This window comes from Cataglyphis hispanica, chromosome 13 (assembly GCF_021464435.1).
Source record: "Cataglyphis hispanica isolate Lineage 1 chromosome 13, ULB_Chis1_1.0, whole genome shotgun sequence".
Lineage (NCBI taxonomy): Eukaryota > Metazoa > Arthropoda > Insecta > Hymenoptera > Formicidae > Cataglyphis > Cataglyphis hispanica.
The window spans coordinates 2,745,433-2,752,278 of NC_065966.1; the positions used below are offsets into that span (position 1 = coordinate 2,745,433).

The following is a 6,846-nucleotide window of genomic DNA, read 5'->3' on the forward strand; positions in this document are numbered from 1 at the left end:
ACGGGGAGGGGGACGACATCGGCTCGTCGGAGAACGGCGGAATATTCTAGGAAAGGATGAAAAAAAGTAACCGAGGGGGAAACGTGGTTATGAAAGGTGATTATCGAAAAACTCGGGAGTGTAAGCTCGATGAAAAGCCCAACCGCGGCTGGGAGAACTGTCTTCAATCCTACGGTCCGGAACGGGCAGTTTAATGCAGCGCATTTCACAGACAGCGGATAGCTGACGTCTAGAAAATCTCATAATGGTTAAAGGAAAGGCGAGGCTCGATTTCCATAAGCACCGCGAACGATGTTGACGAAGATTATCCCGGCTTATTTTTCTTACCCGAGAGATTCAAACGTGCGGCTGTTTGCGCTCTCGCGTTCCTTTTCGCGCTCTTTCTGTACTTTAATTTCTCAATAATAGTTTTAATGCAGCTAGAATCGATTCGATTAGTACCACTTTAATCAAATGCATTAATCTTGTTTTGTAATGATCCTGAGAATTTTTTTTTTTTTTACTTTTCTCTATATATTATAATTTCTTGCCAGATTATGAAATGTCTGTCATTCATTATATATAGTTTTAATTGAGCATTCATTTTCTCTTACGGCAAAGAATAATTATGTGAATCTTTTGTTAAAATAAGCATAAATCTTTCGTTATTTATCTTTCGTTAGTTATTTTAACAAACTATAATTTGTAAAATAATGTTTCTTTTTTCGAATCGATAACAACTGCAGTGAACAAACCTTGTATCTATAAATGACATTGCATTCTGCGCACCAAATATCGTTGGATCTCGATCAAAGTTTTGTTTTTGTTGTACGAGAGATTTATTTGCGGCAGAGCTTCTCTGTATCAAGCGCGACGAGCGAACAATGCCTAATATTTTCTCATAAGCAATCATATAAAATCCCATAATTGCGAGAAGGAAGGAAAACGTCTTGGTAAATACCTTCTCGCCGCGCCGAATGAAAGAAAACGAATGGGAAGAAAAACGATCGAAACTTTTTTCCAGCTTGAAACGTTTCCAGCGACGCAAGCTCCACTGAGAATCATTTATCTTTTCTCGATACAACGGAATATTTCCAACGTTCCTCAAACATAAGCAAAACGCAACTCGAGCTTTAAGCACTGCGCGGATTTCACAAGCAAAACTTAAAGTAAACTTTCTTCAACAAGCTCTTTATATATGTGTATGTGTGTATGTGTGTGAAAGCGTTGATATGTATTGATAAGCAGCTTCAATATCATGCAAGAAAACCACACTTAGTTTATTGATTGCAAAAACATGCAGAAGATATAGAAAGTTTTTCTTTCATAAATAGTTTCTTGATATAAATGATGGACATTTAACTTTTTAATTTATTTCGCTTTTATCGTCGAAGAAAAATCTATTAGAGTCTAAAATTTTTATGAAATGGCTCTAGAGCATCTGTTAATTAATTTAAAGAGAGTTAAAAAATAACATCGGATTAACTAAAAGAGTGGCAAAATTTTTCAGAAATGAATGCTTCGACTGCATCCTCAAATTTTTTATCGAGTTTTCATCCTACTAATGACTTTTAAAAAATATTTTTAAATAGAAACAGCCACACACATATTTTCTCTTAAAAAAATCATTTTAATTACGTACAAACTACGATCTAATAAAAAATTTAATTTGTAAATTTGTAAATTAAAAAAATTAAATCTGTGTTATATTCTTGTGTATTTAAAATCTTATTTAATCGCACATCAATTTACAATATTCCACTTCAAATATGCAGTAATAATTAAAAAGTATAATAGTTAAAAAGAGACACTCTTGGTTTAATTTAGATTAAATATTTTATTTTAAATATTTTATTATTGATCAATTTTTTCTGTCACATTTTACAAATTGATATTCCAGAAAAGTTAGACCGCTTCTATGAAATTCTACTTAATAATTTATAAATTAAATAATCAAATCACGGTGCTAAAAAGAGGGACTCGCGGAATTCAATAAATTGCGAACACGCGGCAATCTGCGTCATACATATTTGTTTTTAGTTTAGCCGACACAACGAATACTTAATTCGTGAAAGTCCCGTGGCTTTAATCGGGTTGGAAATCTCTCATGGAAAATTTTATGGAAAGCCTGAAAAATTCAGCGTAATATAGGAACCACTCATTAATATAGAAGCGCAAAAAGAAACGCGTTCCGCGAAGACAATGACGTGATTGTTTTCATTCGCGGAATGTCGATCGTCCCGCTTTTTTCGACTTTAGACCGACGACGATGGTAAAAGCAGGGGTGCGAAAAAAATTTTACTGGAAATTTTGCTGCTTCAACGAAACGATGACGCGATAACGCTGGACCGACCGGGAAAAGTTTCGGAGCGATCGCGAAACGGACAGGTGGACGTTGCAGGCTTTTGCATACTTAGCAATTTCGTCGTTGTGCACACCCTTTACGAAGTTCTCTTTATAAATTATGCAAGAGAAGGACCCATTTTTTTCTCCTTTTTCGCGGGAACTCGCTCACGCGCTGGTCCTTCCCTTCGGACAATAGCGATCCTAAGAGACTCCTTCTCGATTCACGGATTTTATTCACGTTACGTCAGCATGTTTGAGAAGAACGGAGGAGAATATCCGAGGCCGCTGTATGACTTTTAATGCACAATTCTGCATAAACATTCTCGAGATACATTCAGATTTTTTTCTCTCGCATTATTTTACTTCACGATGCCGAACTATATCTATTGTGTATTAAATAATCGCAAATGATGTTTTCGAAGACTCGAAAAACTTAATCGTTACATTAAAATTTAATTTAAAGATTAATTCTTTAAATGTTCTTACAAAATTAGGTTGTAGATTTTATTCTTACACTCTTTAATTTACAAACGAACATTACATTGCCAGTCTCGTGACAGTTTTTTTTGTTCAGTTACTCGAAACGAAGAACAAACCTTCGGGAAATTCGCGAAACTTGCCTTCTTCGAAAACTGAATTTATTCAAACGTGCAGTTTGGTGAAGTAATCGAGCGGATTGTACTTCGGGATAAAAGGGCGCGCATCTCCCGCGTGTATTCCTACCGATCGCCTCGGCTGCGTGATACTCGCGATTCCAATAGATTTCGTATTCCTCGCTGGTCGTCGACGGCGTTAGGAGAACGTGCAATAGCTCCCCCAGGAGTCCGTGTCCTTTGTTGAAGGGATACGCCGCGGATTTGCAGACGACCCGCAGTAGACATGCTTTATCGGAACCGAAGCGCTTCATCGTCGATTCCAGCATCCCGTACAATGTCCATCGTGTCATGTAAATAAAACGAAAATAAAAGGAAAATTACGTGGAGGCGCAACACCTGGGTCAAATCAAGCCCATTTTTCCTTCTACGTTGCGAAAAGAAGACGATAATAAGGGTCCGTGCGAGAATCTTCCCACAAGTCGATTAACGTGGGCTCTTGAACGAAATGTATCTTTTTTCGCGTTTACGGTGATTGATACACAAGGAATACAGGAAACATATATAGAGATATCTTATAGAAATTTAAGAGATATTAAAATTCTGCAATATAGAGATAAAGATAGGAAAGATTGAATATTAAATATAAGCGACGTTTCAAAGCTGTCACATGAAATATTTATAAATTATTCGCGTAAAAACTAATTAGAATTAGACTTAAATTTAATTAATTTTCTACCTTTAACTTTTAGTTAACAGCGCAATGTATTAAATCTATTTATATATTAATTTCGCGTATTCATCGTGTTATATTAGATTAGCCTTTTAGATAAATTTAATTTTCAGTGACATATGAGTTTGAATCACGCTTTCCAGATATGTATACACTGTGTTTAAAATATTGCCCATTCTGTATTCTAAACCTTCCCCGCATTCTTTGAATCTCTATCAAATTAACATCAGCCTCAGTCTCGGATGTCGTAAAAAAGAGAGCTGATCGTGCGGCGACTTGCCGAATGTGCGTTAATATTACGACGAGAGTCGTAAAAGAAGTGTTATGACAACGTGTAGTGTCGAGTGACCCGTCAACATTAGCCGTGCAGCAGCACGTGTTTCTATTGACTTCCACGAGAAACCGTCCCGCGGAGGTTCCTTCCGGGCGAAAATGAGGGAAAAAAACCTGATGCCGGTGGCGGAGCTCACCTCGTAAAAAGGGGGAAACATCTGCGGTAAACAACCATTCGGCGGTGGCCGGCACTAGAAACGTACGGTTAGCAAAGGGATGAGAAAGAACGTGGATGTCGCTTTAAATGAGTTATTGTAAACTGAAAAACCACGCGGTACAACGCGCTAGCAAATTGCTCTCGATACGTAATACGAGTCCGACTTTTACGTGTAAATTAAAAAATCAAATACGAATTTTCGCAATTGGACAAAACTTCAAAAATTTATCCTTTGAAAATAAAAAAAAAAAATCTTTCGTACTCTGACGTATGCATAATTCAGTCTCTGGTCTATTTGCAATTAAGTTTTTCAAGAGTTGTCAATCTCTTATTTTTAATCGTCGCGAGAGATTACGTTGAAGAGAGAGAAAGATTTATTGTAAAGAAAAGTATTGGTCATGTTGTCGCTGATAGAAATTCCAATAGTTTCGATTTTTCTCTTTATTCTCGTTTTATTTCGCGATTAAAGCAATTTTCCATTTTTAAAAATGCGAGCAAAAATAGGCATGCAAAGTGCTTAGTATTTTATCGATAGTTTCCAATAAAGAATGCGCCTCGGGCGAAGAATTCTTGAGCCCTTAATTTTTTTTCTACTATACATAACGGTACAGAAACGTAGCGATAAGTTTTCCGTAATAAATGCGAAATTAAATATATCTATTATTTACACTGCATAAAATTAAAGAATAATCTATTCATCCAATAATCCTCTATCGATATTCTCTTTAAAAAGCTCGTGTTTGAATGAAGATATTGTAATATATATGTAAGGTACCACATATACTCTTAGCAAATTTTTGTCATAAAACTCTATTATGACATCTTGATATCTTCATTAAAAATTAAAACCGTTTTATCTCGTTAATCCACCGTTAATGGCACTTTTGGGTTTGAGATAATATTCTTTTCTGTAAATATATCTTGTACAAAATTGTCCCGAGAAGACAGCGAGATCTGTGGGTATCTTAAAATATCCTAGAAACATTCCACTTCTTAACTGCTTCTATGAATATCTAATAAACGGCTAATTAATCACTCCAGGACGGGAATTAATTACATCTCCCCATTAATATTCCGTGTTTATCTCCACGGTGATATGGACAAAAGGAAGGAAATCAATACTCTTGATATCTGAAAATATTTGAAAATCTTCGTCAAACATTTTTAAATAAAATTTGTTATACGACTAAAGATTTATTCGCTGGAACTAAACGTTTACGATAAAAATGAAATAAATAAACATTTTAAAAAAAAATCTCAATAAAACATATAAGTGCGTTGAGTTGATCCGCTCCCTCTTCGCGCCCCTAATGAGGGAGCGGAGAACTAATATATCTACATCAATTAGCTGACGTCCACATATAAATCCACCGCTTTATGTTGGCGATGCTAGCCCCTCGTTAATCGCGTCCCTTAAATACGTGACTCCGCATTCGTTGCGTTTCATTAAGCCGTGCGTTCGTCCTGCGCCGCGGTTTAATTACCCGCGTCGCTTTCTCGCCACTATTATGCGTTTCATTATCGTCTCGTTCGTTACTCTCCGTGATTTCCGTTTCGTGCATTTTTGTTCCGAGAGATTTTTCGCGAGAACGAGAGTGCCTTTGATGGCGCGATGCGCAAAAACAAGGAGGGAAAATTAAAAACGAGCATAATCCGTGGGTTACATGTTCGGGTTGGAGGGGAGGGGGAACGGGGCTCATTTTTATATATACGCGCGATTAAGCCGCGACTGCACTTTACCTTCGCTCGTTGTCGTGCCGCGATAATGCAAAGTCATTCTCGGATCTCTTTAACCGTGACCGCCACTGCTGCAAGTCCAATACGCGTTGTAGGGAAGATCATAATTGCATTTCAGCACATAACCGAGAATCGTGGATACGTCGTCCTCCATGCGCAGTCCGAGTCCGAAGAGCATCTATGCAAATTTAATTAAACGCTTAGTGCGAGAATTCACGAGCTATTTCTTCGGCGCATCGAGATACGTTAAGTCAATATTTGCAACAAAGGTGATAACATTGATAATCTCCGCGCCGTCCATATCGCTGATTTGTATCGCGAAAACATGTGGAATATTATATTTTCTTTTTAACAAATTCAATTAGAGAATTAGAATCCATTATTAGAGTGATTTTTATAAAGCTATAAAATTCGCATTTGCGATAGATATATGTACATATTTATATGTATATTTCTTTCAACTGCAATTTCTATATTTGCATTTTTCTCTTTCAAGCGCGAATAAATAGATATTTGTTCGATTTCGTGTTCGAAAAGCATAAAATGATATAAAAAGAACAGAGATCCAATATAATAAAAGCAGAAAGTTTTATGAAAATAAAATATGCTTATCTCTCATTCTTAAAAGTAGTATACTTATTGAAAAATGCTTGATATTTTAATATCTGTTTTTTTTTTATATCTGTCTGTAAATTATATATTGTCATTTTATAATTTTAATTTATAATATATAAAATAAAGTATATATATATAGCAAATATAAGAAAATATTGAAAGCTCCAATCGTCATATCAAACAAACGGAAATGTAATCTGAGAGTAAAATTATATGTATATATAAGATTCATCTTGATTAAAAATATTCAATATACGTACGAAAATAATTGGATCAAATATTATTTCATTATTATACATCTACGTGTAACACTTGCCTATTACATATTATTATGTTATCTGTTATTATTATTA

The 6,846-nt window shown here is 35.6% G+C and overlaps 1 protein-coding gene across 2 annotated transcripts in view; it reads left to right on the plus strand.

Annotated features, from left to right (window-relative positions):
• The window catches only part of LOC126853918 (phospholipid-transporting ATPase IF-like), a 179,181-nt gene that overhangs the window by 110,821 nt on the left and 61,514 nt on the right, over window positions 1-6,846 (plus strand). The gene's annotated exons all lie outside the window — the stretch shown is intronic.